General features: G+C 43.2%; 1 pseudogene; it reads left to right on the forward strand.

The window, feature by feature from the left end:
• The window catches only part of LOC114112122 (antigen WC1.1-like), a 96,300-nt pseudogene that overhangs the window by 73,172 nt on the left and 3,885 nt on the right, over positions 1–19,243 (forward strand).

The raw sequence follows: 19,243 nt of genomic DNA on the forward strand, positions 1-19,243 counted from the left end.
CCAACCCTGAACCCCCCTCCCATCACCCTCCCCAAATCATCTCTCTGGGTCATCCTAGTGCACCAGCCCCAAGCATCCTGTATCCTGTATCGAACCTAGACTAGCAATTCGTTTCTTACATGATACTATACATGTTTCAATGCCATTCTCCCAAATCATCCCACCCTCTCTCTCTCCCACAGAGTCCAAAAGTCTGTGATTATAGAGTGAAGTAAGCCAGAAGGAAAAACACCAATACAGTATATTTTCTTTTTTAAATATAAATGTATTTATTTTAATTGGAGGTTAATTACTTTACAATATTGTATTGGTTTTGCCATACATGAACATGAATCCACCACGGGTGTACACGTGTTTCCCATCCTGAACCCCCCTCAGTGATTGCTTTTTTAAAAACTTGTTATGGGTCACTTTTTTATTTTGGGGGGAATTCTCGTAATTTTTTGATTGGATGCTGGAAATTGTTTGGCAATACTTTACCAGTAAGAACTCTAGCAATAAATGATCAGAACACACTCAGAAACAAGCGAGCTGTACTTGAAAAATTAAATGATTTTTTTTTTCCATTGAGTTACCTTCATTCTCTTCAAAATGTATTCCTTTTATGACCAAGTGATGAATTTTTATTTTGGTTTGTGATCCCACCTTACCTGCCACATACACTACACTCCACTTCTATAGCAATTGCTTCCTTTTTGATTCATTTTTCCATCAATCTGAATCTTTTAAGATGGTGTTTACTTGTTTGAAGTGGAAGAAATATAAAAGGATGGCAGGGTTAAGTGGCAGACGGGAGAAGAAGAGGGTGATGTAATGTCTAGAAACTTATTCCACTCATATTTCCCCAAATATTTATATCTTTTATCCATATTGGATACTTCAGTTCAGTTCAGTTGCTCAGTCGTGTCTGACTCTCTGCGACCCCATGAATCGCAGCACCCCAGGCCTCCCTGTCCATCACCATCTCGCAGAGTTCACTCAAACTCATGTCCATCGAGTCGGTGATGCCATCCAGCCAACTCATCCTCTGTTGTCCCCTTCTCCTCCTGCCCTCAATCCCTCCCAGCATCAGAGTCTTTTCCAATGAGTCAACACTTCGCATGAGGTGGCCAAAGTACTGGAGTTTCAGCTTCAGCATCATTCCTTCCAAAGAACAACCAGGGCTGATCTCCTCTAGAATGGACTGGTTGGATCTCCTTGCAGTCCAAGGGACTCTCAAGAGTCTTCCCCAACACCACAGTTCAGAAGCATCAATTCTTTGGCGCTCAGCCTTCTTCACAGTTCAACTCTCACATCTATACATAACTACTGGAAAAACCATAGCCTTGACTAGGCAGACCTTTGTTGGCCAAGTAATGTCTCTGCTTTTGAATATGCTGTCTAGGTTGGTCATAACTTTTCTTCCAAGGAGTAAGCGTCTTTTAATTTCATGGCTGCAGTCACCATCTGCAATGATTTTGGAGCCCAAAAAAATAAGGCCTGACACTGTTTCCACTGTTTCCCCATCTATTTCCCATGAAGTGATTTTTAAGAACTAACACCCAAAAAAAGATGTCCTTTTCATTATAGGGGACTGGAATGCAAAAGTAGAAAGTCAAGAAACACCTGGAGTAACAGGCAAATTTGCCCTTGGGATACAGAATGAAGCAGGGCAAAGGCCAATAGAGTTTTGCCAAAACAACGCACTGGTCATAGCAAACACCCTCTTCCAACAACAGAAGAGAAGACTCTACACATGGACATCACCAGATGGTCAACACTGAAATCAGATTGATTATATTCTTTGCAGCCAAAGACGGAGAAGCTCTATACAGTCAGCAAAAAAAAAAAAAAAAAAAAAAAAGACCAGGAGCTGACTGTGGCTCAGATCATGAGCTCCTTATTGCCAAATTGGATACTTGGAACTCCTCAAATTGGTGTATTTGTTCACTGCCTCCTTCATTTCATTCTCCATCTCCTCCTCTTTATCCATAGGCAGCATGTCAGCTTCTTTTACAATAGCAAAATATTTCTTGTCGGGGTCCAGCCCCAGTGGATCCAGGGTGATTCGAAGCGTGGATGGCATAGGCTAGGAAAACTTATTTATTTATTGATATAAGATTAGATTAAGAAACAATAGTATAGTAGGAAAATTAAGTGGAGAAAAGAGGCTGGGAAAACCAATGAAGTTCCAGACAAGTAACTTACACCATCTACGTTAGGCCACCGGCATCCGTTTGAATACTGGAGAGTGCCCCGCCTTGGGCTCTCTCTCTTACGGATCTTAGAAGCCAGGACAAGTAAGTACACATGGTGAGCCTCCACACCCCAGATGGGAATTCAGCCTGAAATTAAAGAGGAGACACAGGGGAAACCAGTCCAGCGACTGGCCCGTCCTTTATTGTTCAGAAGGCCTTTTATACTTTTGATAGTACATGGAGATCAATGGGTAACACAAACTTATGCAGCATTAGCAGCCCAGACTCTTATCAAAACCATGCTTTTCTCTCTGCATACCTAGTTATATACACAAGTCTTAAGTGATTTACATCATCTTCCGGCCAAAAGGGCCAATTAACGTTTTACAGCCTTTTTTCTGATAAGGGTTTGTCAACCAGAATACTTATTTGTGTTGATCTTCCCAAAGTCTGGTGCCACTCTCAGAAAGCACTAAATAAAGTTACATTCTTACATAGCAAAGATACAGCAATTTATAACAAGTAAAAGGGGTACAGTGATTTACAACAAAAGAAAAGTAATTAACTCAAAAGTCTAGTGTTGCTAACATCAAAACTACTATATCTTTTTCCATATCCCATTTACATTGATTAACATCCTCCCAGGTGCCTAAAAGATAAAGAATATGGAGGCCGGGCAGCAGTCATCGAGTCAACAGTGAAAACCCTCTACCAATATAATTTTTAACTCTTTAGAAAAGGCTCTGTATCTTTAAGATGCTTTTAAGCTTTGTGCCTCTCTCGGTTGGGGGCTGTAAGCAATTCACAAGCTGTAAGAGGTCCGGCGGAACCTGTTAGGCAAGCTAGGGAGCTATCAGAGGGGGTTTAACTGAAACATCCCTTTCAAATGCAGAAGACTAAAGACCTGATTTGACTTTTTCCAGAGAATATCAGAAGAGTGGAGAAGCAGAGTACAAAAGCCAGCAGATTTTTGGTTTTTGGGGTATATGCTCAGGAAATTCCAGGGGAACCCCTGAAGCCTGATCACATCCTTGCATTTTGTCAGGCTTCCTTCCTCATGACCTTGTCATGGGCGGGATTCCTCACGCTGGCTCCCGGCAATGAATGAAATTAATAAAGATAAAAATAAATGGAAAGTCATCTGGTATCTAATGCTAAATTATGTATTCCTTGTATTTAGCAATTCCAATCATCTGTCTTAAGCCCTGTAGTTTGCAGGCTCCTAGACCAAGGAATAGTCTTTTCTAACCAATCTCAAAGTATACATTCTTGGAATTCATTCATTCCAAATTGATCCTGCTGGCTGGTTTTTCTGAATTTCTCTTCAGAAACTTGCTCATGAAAATGTAATTGTAAGAGTAACTGTCAAGTTCTCTCTCCATGCTCCACTCCTGGAAACGAAAAGCTTTCACATCACTGCCTGTGATGTGTTGTTTCCATTTGTCAAGCCAGGATCATGAAGACTCACTGCTTTGTTGTTTTCCCTTAGGATTTGTTCGTCTGGTTGAAGGGGATGGACCCTGCTTAGGGCGAGTAGAAGTACATTCTGGAGAAGACTGGACCCCAGTGTCTGATGGCAACTTTGCACTCTCAACTGCCCACGTCATCTGTGCAGACCTGGGATGCGGCACAGCGGGGTTTGTCCTGGGACCCGTGCCCTTCAGAGAGTCCGATGGCCAGGTCTGGGCTGAAGAGTTCAGGTGTAAAGGGGAGGAGCCTAAGCTCCAGTTCTGTCCCAGAGTGCCCTGTCCAGGGGGCACTTGTCACCACAGTGGAGCTGCTCAAGTTGTCTGTTCAGGTGAGATGCAGGTCAGGACTAACCTCCCTGCACACTCTGCTCAGGTGAGAAATCATGAGATGTTTCTGAAATCCTGTCCTCTTGTATCCAGCATACTCAGAAGTCCAGCTCATGTCAAATGGCACCTCTCAGTGTGAGGGGCAAGTGAAGATGAACATTTCTGGAAGATGGAGAGCTCTGTGTGCCTCCCACTGGAGTCTGGCCAATGCCAATGTTGTCTGCCATCAGCTCGGCTGTGGAGTTGCCATCTCCACTCCCAGAGGACCACACTTTGTGGAAGGAAGTGATCAGATCTCAACAGTCCGATTTCACTGCTCGGGGGCAGAGTCCTTCCTGTGGAGTTGCCCTGTGACTGTCCTGGGTGGTCCTGACTGTTCCCATGGTAACACAGCCTCTGTGATCTGCTCAGGTAAGAGAGAGGGAAGGGCTACTGGTGCTCAGGATGCTCCTGGAATGAAATGTCTCCAAGAGTAAAGAGTGAGGGAAAACTGGCTTCAAAAGGTAGATATTTCATGAAACGTCCTTATATTTTATGAAATGATTCTTTTAATTGTTCACCCGTTTTCAAGTCAGGGCAGAAATGTTAAGAAGAATAATACAGTTAAAAATAAACATTAATATTTACTGAGCAACTGAACTGAACTGAACATATAACCATTGAGAACAATGTGTAAATAATAAGCATATACTTCATTCAGGGTTTTTTTTCCCCTCTGAACCATTTAAAAATTACTTATACATATCAGGTTCCTTTACTCAGCATGCATTTTTTAAGTACAAAGACATCCATTTAAATTCAGAAAAATGTTAATTTCACACAATATTATTATTGTTGTTAAAGATTTATTTATTTATTTTTGGCTGGGCTGGGGCTTCATTGCTGCTTGTGGGCTTTCTCTTTAGTCATGTCCTAATATTTGCAACCTGATGGATAGTCCATGGAATTCTCCAGGCCAGAATATTGGAGTGGGTAGCTGTTCCCTGATCCAAGGGATCTTCCTAACCCAGGGATCAAACCCAGGTCTCCTGTATTTGCAGCCATGGGCATCATGGACATCCATGATCTCAACTGCCTCTGTGAATGTTGAAGGCGCCAGTATCTAGTGCCAGGGGGCCAGGAGGATACTTACTCACCTGTGTGCCCAGTGAGGATCTAAGTCCTTTGTTATGTCACAGGAGTTAGCAGAAGCCAGGGAACCTGCTCCATGTCCTCTAGGCCATGGGGAAAACCTGGAGAAATCTGGAGAATTCTGACTTGGTCAAACACCTATGCATGAAGGAAACTTGGTAGAGTCCAGGATTCCTGAAAGCAGATTTTAGCATTCCATTGGAGAAAAAAAGAAAGATTGCAGATAGTAAGAGTCATTTTCCAGTGCTGCCCTCATCCCAAGGTGAAGCACTATGGAGCTGAACTAGCCAGTGGGGCCTTTCCCTTTGGGAGAAAGAGAAGAAATCTGTCAGTGCCCAGCTCCCCAGTTCCGTGGGAGGCACGAAGAAACCCATTTCTCTCTGATAGCACCCAGAGTTCTGGGGCCAGACCTCATGACTGGGGGCAGAGAAACGATGTGAAAGGTCATTAAGACTGTCAAAGGGTAGAAGATGGATTCAGTTCTTGCTGACTGTGCTCGAGACTTCAACAGAAAACTTCTACACAAGCCTCTGGGGAAACCCCAAAGGAGGATCCTTCTCTCTGGGCCTGTTGGTGCCCCCAGTGCCCTGAGTACTCAACTCATGCCTACCTCTACTCTCTTGACAGCTCCCTGTGTATATTCTCAAGTGTGGAGTTGAGAGTAAACTTCAGTAAATGGAATGTTTTCAGGAAAACAGGACAGTCCTGCGGGCAAGGGGGTAACCACACACTTGAGCAGAAGTAGAACCTTGTGCAAAACAAAAAAGAGGTTTTCAGCAGCCAGCCTGGTGAGTGGTAAGAACCAGAGAAGACAACAAAGTTTAAAATTTTGCTGCAGAAGGAGCAAGGAATGTGAAGTAGGTGTATCCATACAAGGTCAGAGAAGAGTATGTATCATCTGAAAGTAATCACTAAAGATTTGGGGGGTGAGAGTTCTCTACCACTTCAAATGCAAAAGCACCAGTGCAAAACTCCAAGGCCCATCAAGGTGGAAAGATATCATCATCACAAAGGATGACAAATATCTTTCAAACTGACAGAGGGGCATGTCGATGACTTCGAATTTTGTGATCTAACTTAGAAAGAATCGAACATTGTTGTTTTGAGGAATCTCAATGAGCTATAAGAAAACTCAAAATGGCAATTCAATGAAATCAGAAGAATAATGTATTAACACAGTAAGAGATTTAATAAACAGATAGAAATTATAACAAAGAACCAACAGAAATTCTGATCCTGAAGAATTTAATAAATGAAATGAGAAAAATGTAATAGAGAGCATCTAAAATAGAGTAGACCAAATTCAAGACAGAATCTGTGAGATAGGAACTTTGAAACAGCTCTTATCAGTGGAAAATAAAGAAAATTGAATAGAAAAGAACAAAATATCCTATGTGATCTATTAATCTCCATTAAACATACAAATATTAGAATAATTAAGGTTCAGGAAGGAGAAGAGAGGAGAAACTGTAAGAAAGTTTATTTAAATAAATAATAGCCAAGATCGTTCCAAGCATAAGGAAGAGACTTGGATATCCAAGTTTATAAAGGTAATAACCCTATTATCTGAATGCAGAAATACCTTCTCCTGGATATTGTATAATGAAACTGTCAAAAATTTCAAGAGATAACCATATCAGTAGATTTCTCAGCAAAAATTCTATAGGCCTGGAGAGAGTGGAATGGCATATTCAATGTGTTGAAAGAAAAAAATTGCCAGCCATGAATACTCTATCGAGCAACGTTATCCTTCACATAGGAAAGAGAAGGAAAGATTTTCACAAAGAAATAAAAGCTGAGGGAGTTCATCACTGCTAGACCTGACTCACAAGAAATGCTGAAAGGGGTTTTTCAAGCCTAAACAAAATGCTGTTAATTTGTGACATGAAAAAAAAAAAAAAAAGAATGTATATACAACAGTCTGTGTTAATCACCTCACTTTAGAATAAAGATTAAAGGAAAAGAGTAGTAAAAACAAATGTAGATGTTATAATTTGTTAACAAATAAACAACATAAAAAGAGATAAAATGTGACATTGGAATATATAAGGGAAGGTTAAAAAGTAGAGTGTTTGTAGGCATCTTAATTTGCTATCAGTATAAAATGAACTGTTTTATATATAATATGTTCATGTAAAACTCATGGTAACTGCATGGCAAAAAATCTGGAGTATACTTGCAATAGGTAAAGGGGAATCATAGAACACCATCATGGAAAATTTCCAATGTAAAAAAGTAGGCTAAGACAGAAACAGAACAAGGCAATGGGACTACAGTCAGAAAGCAGCAAGAAGGCATTAGGGATTTTTGCATATCCATAATCAGTCAAAATGGAAGTGGATTAAATTCATTACTCAAAAAGAGCTACTAGCTACATGGAAATCAAGACCAAACTATTTGATGCCTAAAGGAGAGTCACTCCTGATTTAGGAACACACAAAGGCTCAAAGTAAAGGGACTGAAAAAGATGCTCCATGGCAAGTGAAAACCTAAGAAGAGCAGTGGTAGCTACATTATGTCAGACAAAATAGTATTTAGGCCAAAAATAGTAATAAGAAAACAAGAAGGTAGTTATATCATGATAAAGGGGTCAATTCATTAAGAAGATTTAATAATCACAAATATATACTTCCCCATTGAAGCATATTAAAAAGCAGATAGCATATTAAAAAGCAGAGACATTACTTTGCCAACAAAGGTCCGTCTAGTCAAGGCTATGGTTTTTCCAGTGGCCATATATGGATGTGAGAGTTGGACTGTGAAGAAAACTGAGTGCCAAAGAATTGATGCTTTTGAACAGTGGTATTGGAGAAGACTCTAGAGAGTCCCTTGGACTGCAAGGAGATCCAACCAGTCCATTCTAAAGGAGATCAGTCCTGGGTGTTCATTGGAGGGACTGATGCTGAAGCTAAAACTCCAATACTTTGGCCACCTCATGCGAAGAATTGACTCATTGTTAAAGACCCTGATGCTGGGAGGGATTGGGGGCAGGAGGAGAAGTGGATGGCAGAGGATGAGTTAGCTGGATGGCATCACTGACTCGATGGACATGAGTTTGATTGAACCCCGGGAGCTGATGATGGACAGAGAGGCCTGGCGTGCTGCAATTCATGGGGTCACAAAGAGTCAGATACGACTGAGTGACTGAACGGAACTGAACAGATCTAAAGGGAGAAAGAGACCAATATACGGTAATGGTAGGGAATACTCATACTGCACTTTCAGCAAATCATCCAGAGAGAAAATCCACACAAATCATGAGGCTTGCACCATACTTCAGAATGAAGGATCTAACAGACATTTCTGTGGGTGCATGCTCAGTTGCTCAGTCATGTCTGACTCTTTGTGATCCCATGAACTTTAGCCCACCAGGCTCCTCTGTCCATGGGATTTTCCAGGCAAGAATACTGGAGTGGATTGCCATTTCCTACTCCAGGGGTTCTGCCTGACCCAGGGATCAAACAAATGCACGTTTCTGTCGTCTTCTGCTTTGACAGGCAGATACTTTACCACTAGCACCACCTGGGAAGCCCTAAATACTGTATACTGCCATCTAACTTTCATTTTTGTATTACAATTCTTTGAGAACCAGTGTCCATCAACCCCACTAAAGTTTCTTTACCACCTTCAGGCTGCTGCCTGCTGGGCATTGTGCCAAAACATATTGGCCCACCTGTCACTCAGAGTCATAATCTTCTCCTTTACTTTGCATTAATTTATTCAGTATTGACTCTAAACAGCCTGCAGATTCATCTCTTATGTAATATTTTAATGATTCATAAAGGTTATGATGAATTAAGCTGTCATGTTAATTTACAGTTTGAGGAGATATTCCAGGCAATCTGATCATATAATCTCTTATAGAGAATCAGTAAAATTTTTAGCAGTATTCCACCTGTCTCCTCCTCTTTCATGCTATTTTCCAGTCAACCACCTGTATACTTTCAGTAATTTTAGATGTCCTCCATTTTTTTTTTTGCCATTTTGTCTTTGATTCTTATCCTTTTAAAAAACCCCAGTCATTTCCCCATCACTCAGATACATTTACAGTAGCCTTGGAAAGCTATCTGTGACATCTCCCTTGACATCATCTTATCTTTCCAGTAATAAAGTCACATAAAGAGCCCAACCAGCAGGAATCTCTTTTGTCTCAGCTTCAACCATCATTTTCATGAAAGCTATAGCTTCAGAGAATATTAGTATCACCATTAAACATACCAAAGTTGCTTGTATTTTCATTTCAGCAGGCTCCAAGAGAATATTTCATTTAAGGGTAGACTTGGATAATTCTCTTAATCAGGATGTGTGCTAAGTACTCATGCCTTTATCCAGCCCACAAAGAGGCTGTTTGTTCCTCTGTCCACATTTATGTAAAAGCTGCAGCAAACTAAAAGTTCTGAATAAGACTGGACCTGCCTTTCCATTCAGTAGAATTTGAAGTAGTTCTTGGCACTTTTGCACAAATCTACTTCACTAGAGGATTTAAAAGACAATTGTTTATACTGACCCACAAAGTGGCTAAATTCTTTTAGTTAGTATTCCTGTTTTGTTTTTCTTGAACCTCTCCCCTGCAGCCTGTGTAATTTTCTTAATGATCGATCACCTGTTGGGCAAAGATATCCTTCCAACTCCTTACAGTCCTCCCCTTTACAAAATAAATCACCAACTCTGAGGCTCTGACATCCTTGGGTCTGCTCAGTCTGCTCTATGCTTATCTTTGCAGATGCCAAATTGTTTGGAACTGATTCATGGACAGACTAAGAATGAGGTGGAATAACTAAATGATTATACTGTGCAGTTTATGTTTAAATTAAAAAAAAAAATGTTTTCGGCCTTACCTCACTGCACACAGAATCTTAGTTCCCCTGCCAGGGATCAAACCCATACCCCCTTCAGTGGAAGCATGGAGTCTTAACCACTGGACTGCCAGGGAAGTTCCTATAATGTGTTGTTTAAAAATTTCTCCCTTGGTAGCACCCAGGAATAGCTTGTTCACATCCTTTAGGACTGTAGATTGATGGTTTATACATGATTTATCCATGCACACAGACTGTCTTGGCTAAAGAGCAGTGAGGTGAATTTATACGCCTATTCTAAACATTTGTGTACATATTAAAATGGAAAGGAGCTAAAATGGATAAAACAAATTTGAAAGATAATAACAAAAACGGAAGTAAACTAACTTCAAGATTCCTACAATGTGTCCATGGCAACATAGTCTTTGAGTAAGGATTGATAAATAGATCAACAGGACATAATCAAGTTCAGTAATAGGCCTAAACCTATGTATAATAAGTTGATTTTCTCCAAAGGCATCAAGGTATTTCAAAAGGGAAAGTTTAATTTTTTAAAAAATGATGTACTGGCTGAATATCTTCATGGGGGAAAAAAAAATGAACCACAACTGTTACTTCACACCCTCTTCACCTTTCACCTTCAATCTTTCCCATTGGTCTTTTCCAATGAGTCAACTCTTCCCATCAGGTGGCCAAAGTATTGGAGCTTCAGCTTTAGCATCAGTCCTTCCAATGAATATTCAGGGTTGATTTCCTTAAGAAATGACTGATTTTATCTCTTTGCAGTCCAACGGACTCTCAAGAGTCTTCTCCAGCAGCACAATTTGAAAGTATAAATTCTTTGGTACGCAGCCTTCTGTATGGTCCAACTCTCACATACATACATGACTACTGGAAACAAAAACATAACTTTGCCTAGATGGACCTTTGTCAGCAAAGTGATGTCTTTGCTTTTTAATATGCTGTCTAGGTTGGTCATAGCTTTTCTTCCAAGGAGCAAACATCTTTTAATTTCATGTGTGCAGTCACTGTCCGCAGTGATTTTGGAGCCCAAGACAATGAAATCTGTCACTGTTTCCATTTCTTCCCCATCTGTTTGCCATGAATTGATGGGGCTAGCTAGATCCCATGATTTCAGTTTTTTGAATGTTGAGTTTTAAGTCAGCTTTTTCATTCTCTTCTTTCACCTTCATCAAGAGGTTCTTTAGTTCCTCTCCACTTTCTGCCATAAGGGTGGTGTTATCTGCATATCTAAGGTTATTCATATTTCTCCCAGCAATCTTGATTCCAGCTTGAGCTTCATCCAGCCCAGCATTTCACATGATGTACTCTGCGTAGAAGTTAATTAAGCAGGATGATGATATACAACCTTGATGTACTCCTTTCCCAATTTGGAAACAGTCTATGGTTCATGTTGAATTCTAACTGTTGCTTCCTGACCTGCAAACAGGCTTCTCAGAAGGCAGGAAAGGTGTTCTGATATCCCCATTTCTTTAAGAATTCTCCACAGTTTGTTGTGATTCACACAAAGATGTGTGGCTTTGCACAAAGATGTGTAAGATTGCTTTTCACCCGAAGATGCAGAAGCTCTATACAGTCAACAAAAACAAGACTGGGAGCTGACTGTGGCTCAGATCATGACTTCCTTATTGCAAAACTCAGACTTAAATTGAAGAAAGTAGGGAAAACCACTAGACCATTCAGATATGATCTAACTCAAATTCCTTACGATTATACAGTGGAAGTGACAAATAGATTCAAGGGATTAGTTCTTATCGACAGAGTACCTGAAGAAATATGGATGGAGGTTCATGACATTGTACAGGAGACAGAGATCAATACCATCCCCAAGAAAAATAAATGCAAAAAGGCAAAATGGTTGTCAGAGGAAGGAGGCCTTACAAACAGCTGAGAAGAGAAGAGAAGCTAAAGTCAAAGGAAAAAAGGAAAGACATACCCATTTGAATGCAGAGTTCCAAATAATAGCAAGGAGAGATAAGAAAGCTTTCCTCTTGATCAGTGCAAAGAAATTGAGGAAAATAGCAAAATTGGAAAAATTAGAGAGCTCTTCAAGAAAATTAGAGATACCAAGGGAACATTTCATGCAAAGATGGGCACAATTAAGGACAGAATTGGATGGACCTAACAAAAGCAGAAGATATTACAAAGAGGTGGCAAGAATACACAGAAGAACTATACAAAAAAGATCTTCATTGACCCAGATAAGCGTAATGGTGTGATCACTCACCTAGAGCCAGACATCCTGGAATGTGAAATCAAGTGGGCCTTAGGAGGCGTCACTATGAACAATGCTAGTGAAGGTGATCGAATTCCAGTTGAGCTATGTCAAAATCTAAAAGATGATGCTATGAAAGTGGCTCGATATGCCAGCAAATTTGGAAAACTCAGCAGTGGCCACAGGACTGGACAAGGTCAGTTTTCATTCTAATCCCTAAGAAATGCAATGCCAAAGAATCTTCAAACTACTACACAATTGCACTCATCTCATATGCTAGTAATGTTCAAAATTCTCCAAGCCAGTCTTCAATAGTACATGGACCGAGAACCTCCAGATATTCAAGCTGGATTTAGAAAAGACAGAGGAAACAAAGATCAAATTGCCAACATCTGCTGGACCATAGAAAAAGCAAGGGAGTTCCAGAAAAACATCGACTTCTGCTTCATTGACCATGGCAAAGTTTTGACTGTGTGGGTCACAATAAATTGTGGAAACTTCTTAAAGAGATGGGAATACCAGACCACTTAACCTGCTTCCTGAGAAATCTGCATGCAGGTCAAGAAGCAACAGTTAGAATTGGACATGGAACAATAGACTGGTTCCAGATAGGGAAAGGAGTAGGCCAAGGCTGTATATTGTCACCCTGCTTAGTTAACTTATATGCAGAGTACATCATGAGAAATGCTGGGCTGGATGAAGCATGAGCTGGAATCAAGATTGCCAGGAAATATATCAATAACCTCAGATATGCAGATAACACCACCCTTACGGCAGAAAGTGAAGAAGAACTAAAGAGCCTCTTGATGAAAGAGAGAGTGAAAAAATTGGCTTAAACTCAACATTCCGAAAACTAAGATCCTGGCATCTGGTCCCATCATTTTATTGCAAATAGATGGGGAAACAATGGAAACAGTGGGACACTTCTTTATTTTGGGGGGCTCCAAAGTCACTCCAGATGGTGACTGCAGCCATGAAATTAAAAGACGCTTACTCCTTAGGAGGAAAGTTATGATCAGCCTAGATAGCATATTAAAAAACAGAGACATTATTCTGCCAACAAAGGTTTGTCTAGTCAAAGATATGGTTTTTTTCAGTAGTCATTTATGGGTGTGAGAGTTGAAACATAAAGAAATCTGAGGGCCAAGAATTGATTCTTTTGAACTGTGGTGTTGGAGAAGACTCTTGATAGTCCCTCGGACTGCAAGGAGATCAAACCAATCCATCCTAAAGGAAATCAGTCCTGAATATTCATTGGAAGGACTGACTTTGAAGCTGAAGGTGAAGCTCCAATACTTTGGCCGCTTGAATCAAAGAACTGACCCACTGAAAAAGACCCTGATGCTGGGAAAGATAGAAGGCAGGAGGAGAAGGGTCGACAAAGGATGAGATGCTTGGATGGCATCACTGACTCGATGGACATGAGTTTGAGCAAGTTCCGGGAGCTGATGATTGACAGGGAAGCCTGACGTGTTGCAGTCCATGGAGTCTCAAAGAGTCAGACACGACTGAAGTGACTTAAGCATGCACTCCTGTGTCTTCTTGCCATCTCTTCTTAGTATCTTCTGCTTCTGTTAGGTTCTTGCCATTTCCTAAAGGTCCTTGCCAGGTCCTTTATTTTGCCCATCTTTGCATGAAATGTTCCTTTGGCATGAAAATGTTCCATTTTCTTGAAGAGATCTCTAGTCTTTCCCATTCTACTATTTTCCTCTATTTCTTTACATTGTTCACTTAAGAAGGCTTTCTTGTCTCTCCTTGCTCTAAAGCAAAAGTCCTCAGTGATTTCAGAGGAGGCTGCATGGTCCTCAGACCTAGTGCGAAGTTTGAGCAGTGGTACATACACTCCCTTCTATTGCTAACAGGGAATTCATGGTCAGCAGAGCTTCAAGGGAGGGAGGCATAGACTTCACTTCTCAGTGGATGTTAAGATTTTGTGGATGTTTAAAACCCACCAGGGTGTATAAAATGGGAAATTGTTGATTCTAAATTTCTGCCTTTAGTTCTGTCAATTTTGGCTTTATGTATCTAAGACTTAGTATATATGAATACCAGACCTATTTAGCATCTTTCTGTACATTTTTATATTTTACATTTTTTTTCTTTCTGTGCTTCATTATGTCCCCTTTTAGTATTGCTATCTTGTGCTGGTCTGATGGAGTATTATACACATCCTCTGAGTTATTTCAAAAACTGACATTTTCAATTTTAGAATTTTTATTAAATTCTTTGTGGTGATTTCTTTGCCAGAATTCTATCTTGTCATTTCATTCTTTGAACATTTCATCCATGGTGATTTAAACTTTTGCCAGGTTAACTCCAGTAGCCGGGTATCCTATATGTTTCTTTCTAATGCATTTTTTCTTCATACATTTTTGCCAAATTTTTTATCTTTTGTGACTGAGTATTTTTGATTGACAAACATTATAGGTGAAAAATTATAGAACTCCTTCAGAAAGGATCTTATTTTATAGCTTCCTCCAGGCACCCAATTTAGGGTCAATCACCTTACTTGAAAGAGGGTGAAGAAAATAGAAACTGGGCATCCATTCCTTGGGAAAGGATCAGCTTTTAGTTCACTTTCCTTTTACCATGCCCAGATCCTGGTTAACCTTCTCCCAGGCAGACCCTGAGTAGTGCTTCATGTTCCCTGAGCTAGTGTGTCTGGCAGAATCTCTGCTGAGCTTTTCAGAGTCTCAGCTCTTACTTCTGAATTGACAAAAGCCTCAGAGAAATGGCTTACCTCTGTCCTTTATTCTCTCTGAGAGCTTGGCTCCAAAAACTCTCACTGCTTGGGTAGTTCAACAACAATATCAAAAGTACTGATAATTTCTCACTTTTGTAAATTTATTCTTAGTGCAGCACTTGGCTTAAAACAGAAATTTTGGCATTGTCAGACACAGAACTCTCCATAGAGAAGGTGAACTCTGAAATTACCACAAGGTTACTACTATGTTACAGCGTTTATCTCAGGCTCCACCACTTAGGTCATTATTTACCTTAATTCAATTTTCTGTTCTTTAAGCCTCCCAATCCCCTAATCATTGCTGTTTCTGCAGGAAACCAGACCCAGGTGCTGCCCCAGTGCAATGACTCCGTGTCTGAACCAGTAGGCTCTGCAGCCTCAGAGGAGAGCGCCCCCTACTGCTCAGGTGAGGGTCCCACAGGACAGAAGATCCTTCTCATCCCTTGTCCCCTCGCGCCCCTCACCACCCAGTCACCGGCCCATTGTCCCATTTCTCTCTCCTCAGACAGCAGGCAGCTCCGCCTGGTGGACGGGGGCGGTCCCTGCGCCGGCAGAGTGGAGATTCTTGACCAGGGCTCCTGGGGCACCATCTGTGATGACGGCTGGGACCTGGACGATGCCCACGTGGTGTGCAGGCAGCTGGGCTGTGGAGACGCCCTCAATGCCATGAAGTCTGCTCACTTTGGTGCGGGATCAGGACCCATCTGGCTGGACGACCTGAACTGCACAGGAAATGAGTCCCTTGTGTGGAACTGCCCTTCCCGGGGCTGGGGGCAGCACAACTGCAGACATAAGGAGGACGCGGGGGTCATCTGCTCAGGTCTGTGCTGCACACTGTCCACAGGCTAGGGGAGGGGGTGGGGCCCTGGAGGACCGGGTCTGAGCGCTGATGGAGAGATGCTGAAAGGACCAGAGAAGGAGGCTTCCTGCCATGGAGCCTGTCTTTCCAGCAGACGAGAAGACAAGGTGTTTGCAGCGGCTAAGATTCTGGTCCTTTCTTCTCTGCAGTGTTTCCTGGCAGAGCCGTTTCTCACAGTTTCCACGTGAAAGCAGGGCTCACTCTGCAGTTCCCTGTCCTAATACAGTCTGAAGATCCTGGTGATATTGTAATGAAAGCATAGATTTATTCTGTTCAGTTCTGTTTGCTAGGAGTCTGACAATGGTCTCTGTGAGCCAACATCCCAGTGTCCACAGGGCTGTGTTCTTCCTGGATGCTCTGTGGATTACTCCTTTCCCAGCCATTCCTGGTTTCTATGTGAACTCATTCCTTGGTTCAGGGCCCCCTTCTTCTTCTTCAGACAACTGTATATTCCAACTGTTCTTCCTCACCCACATTTCCCTCTAACTGGAGCTTTGCAAGGTGATCCATCTAAGGGTATTAGGGCTAAGGAGGTGATTAGGCTGGGCTCAGGTGATTAATCCACATTGTTCCAGCTTAATCTCACCATCCCAAGGTCCTTATTAATCACATCTGTGAAGCCCCTTTCAAAATGTAAGGTAACACATTTCTGGGGGTTCACACTGTCAACCACCTCACTGTGCACATCACATATTTTCACACAGTCTTTAGAAGTTTTGTCAGGAAGCAGGATTCAGCTCCCCTGCCCTGTAAGTGCAGGGTTGGTCTTCCTCTGTTGGTCTTCCTCTGTTCGTAACCACTACATCCTTGTGGTTGAAATAGAAAGACAGATACAAATGGACAAAGTTAGGTGAAAGGGAGGCAAAAGTCAGTCTTCTCATCCAGTGGGCATCTCCTCTGCTGGGTCAGGGATGTATGGTCACAGTTTCTGGGGGAGAGGAAAACCCAGAGCACTGAGTGGAATGCTCACTCTGTCCCATCTCCTCCCTTCCAATCTTAGAGTTCATGGCCCTCAGGATGGTGAGCGAGGACCAGCAGTGTGCTGGGTGGCTGGAAGTTTTCTACAACGGGACCTGGGGCAGTGTCTGCCGCAGCCCAATGGAAGATATCACCATGTCCATGATCTGCAGACAGCTTGGCTGCGGGGACAGTGGAAACCTCAACTCTTCTGTTGCTCTTAGGGAAGGTTCTAGACCCCAGTGGGTAGATGGAATCCAATGTCGGAAAACTGACACCTCTCTCTGGCAGTGTCCTTCTGACCCTTGGAATTACACTTCATGCTCTCCCAAGGAGGAAGCCTACATCTCGTGTGCAGGTGACTTATCTGTTTCTGTGTCACTGCCAACCATGTAGGATGTCGTTAGTGCAATTTTATATTTTCCAATCTAAGTGATGAATTTAAGTTGAATCTACAAAATGTGTGTGTTTGTATTTGTCATGGAATGTGAAGACAAATATATAAACATTTACAGTTGTTTCAGCTAGTGCTCACATGCAGCGAATGCTTCAGTCCAATAGATAATAAGCCTGTATTTACCCTTGTCGTTTGGACTGAACCAAGGATGATAGATATTCATGTTTGGGGACAAGACCTTCCCCAGCTGTCCATGATCCAGCACTTCCCATCATTGCTCCTACAGGCAGGAGACACCAGAGCTGTCCAGCTACTGCCCCCTGCACAGGTACATCAGCCCCACCCCCTCCCCTGTGGCTCCCAGGGGCTCCTTCCTCCCACCAGGGCAGTCACAGGAGGGGCTGCTGCCTTTTCAGACAGAGAGAAGCTCCGGCTCAGGGGAGGAGACAGCGAGTGCTCAGGGCGGGTGGAGGTCTGGCACAGCGGCTCCTGGGGCACCGTGTGCGATGACTCCTGGAGCCTGGCAGAGGCCGAGGTGGTGTGTCAGCAGCTGGGCTGTGGCCAGGCTCTGGAAGCCGTGCGGGCCGCAGGGTTTGGCCCTGGAAATGGGAGCATCTGGCTGGACGAGGTGCGATGCGGGGGCCAGGAGTCCTCGCTGTGGGACTGTGCTGCGGAGCCCTGGGGGCAGAGCGACTGCAAGCATGAGGAGGATGCTGGTGTGAGGTGCTCTGGTGAGTGAGGGGCTCAGGGTCCACCCTGGGTGAGCTGGGGCATCGCGGGGGCATCACGGGGGCAGTGGGCTGGGCCCGGCGTGGTGGGGAGTTTGTATTCAGACAGTGTCCCAGTTCTGGGGCCCTGATCTAGGATGGGGGAACTGAAAGGACTGGACGCTGGTGTTGTGGAGACTGAGGAGTGATTTAAGGGCTCAGAAGAGAAAAATGGGCTGCCCTGCATGTGGTCAATCACCCTGCTCCCAATTCCTGTTTTTTCTCTGGGTGAAAAAATTGCATTGCCTTCCCCAGCCACCCCCTAGTAAGTGGCTCAGACAGTTAAGAATCTGCCTGCAATGCAGGAGACTGGGCTTTGATCCCTTGGTCGGGAAGATCCCCTGGAGGAGGAAATGGCAACCCACTCTAGTATTCTTGCCTGGAGAATTCCATGGACAGAGGAACCTGGTGGGTGACTAACACTTTCACTTTCACCTACTTCTGGCCAATTCCCCTGCTCCAAACTCCTACTTTTTTATGGTTGTAAGAATTACATTGCCAGCCCTGCAACTGCCCCCAGTAAGTATAGTGCCAGAATTCCTGGGCAGGATAGATATTCAGAGTCTTGGAACCTGTTCTGTGGATTCTGTGACAATGAAAGAGAGGGAAGAGCTTGAGGAGCCCCTGACTGGTGGGCACCCCCACCAGTCAATGAACCAGAGCATTATGGTGGGGAACTCCTCTGACTTGGTTCCCTGTGTCAGAGGGTTCTCATGCCCAGGGGTCCAGGGGAGACTGATTCCCATGTTACAGAATCTAAGGTCTCCCATCTGCCTTTAAGTGTTGCTCCTCATCAGTGAGGTGTGGATCCCAGGACTGTTTGATGCCCAAGGAGAAGGGATGAGCCAGGTTCTCAGAGGCTGTCTTGGCAGGGCAGCTCCCTGATAACCCCTGGCTCTGCCTTGGGGCCACACTGGCCAGAGTGAAGTTGACTCATCTCAGGACGAGACCCAAGGGAGCCCAGTCATTGTCTGAAGCTGGAACACCATCATCTGGAACTCCCAGAAATGCTGGCTCAGGGGTTTCTCTGTGCCCAGGACCTTGTCCACACCCTCTTGCCTTATTCTCCTTAGGGACCAGAACAACCTCAAATCCTCTCCCCGGCATCTTCTCCCTGCCTGAGGTCCTCTGCCTCATCCTGGGGGCCATTCTCTTCCTGGTCCTCATTATCCTGGCAACTCAGATGCTCAGATGGAGAGCAGAGAGCAGAGGTGGGCTTCAGGGGACCTGGGGACCAGGGAAAGTGTGCAGGCAGGAGATGGGGCAGGTGTGAGGAGGGGAACCTGGGCCAGGTCTCTGTTCTGAGTCTGTAGACTCCATGTGCTCTGTGCAGCACTCTAAAGGCTGAGTGTACAGAGGTTCTTAGGACTAGGGTGTGAACTCT

The sequence above is a fragment of the Ovis aries genome, chromosome 3, assembly GCF_016772045.2.
Source record: "Ovis aries strain OAR_USU_Benz2616 breed Rambouillet chromosome 3, ARS-UI_Ramb_v3.0, whole genome shotgun sequence".
Classification (NCBI taxonomy): Eukaryota; Metazoa; Chordata; class Mammalia; order Artiodactyla; family Bovidae; genus Ovis; species Ovis aries.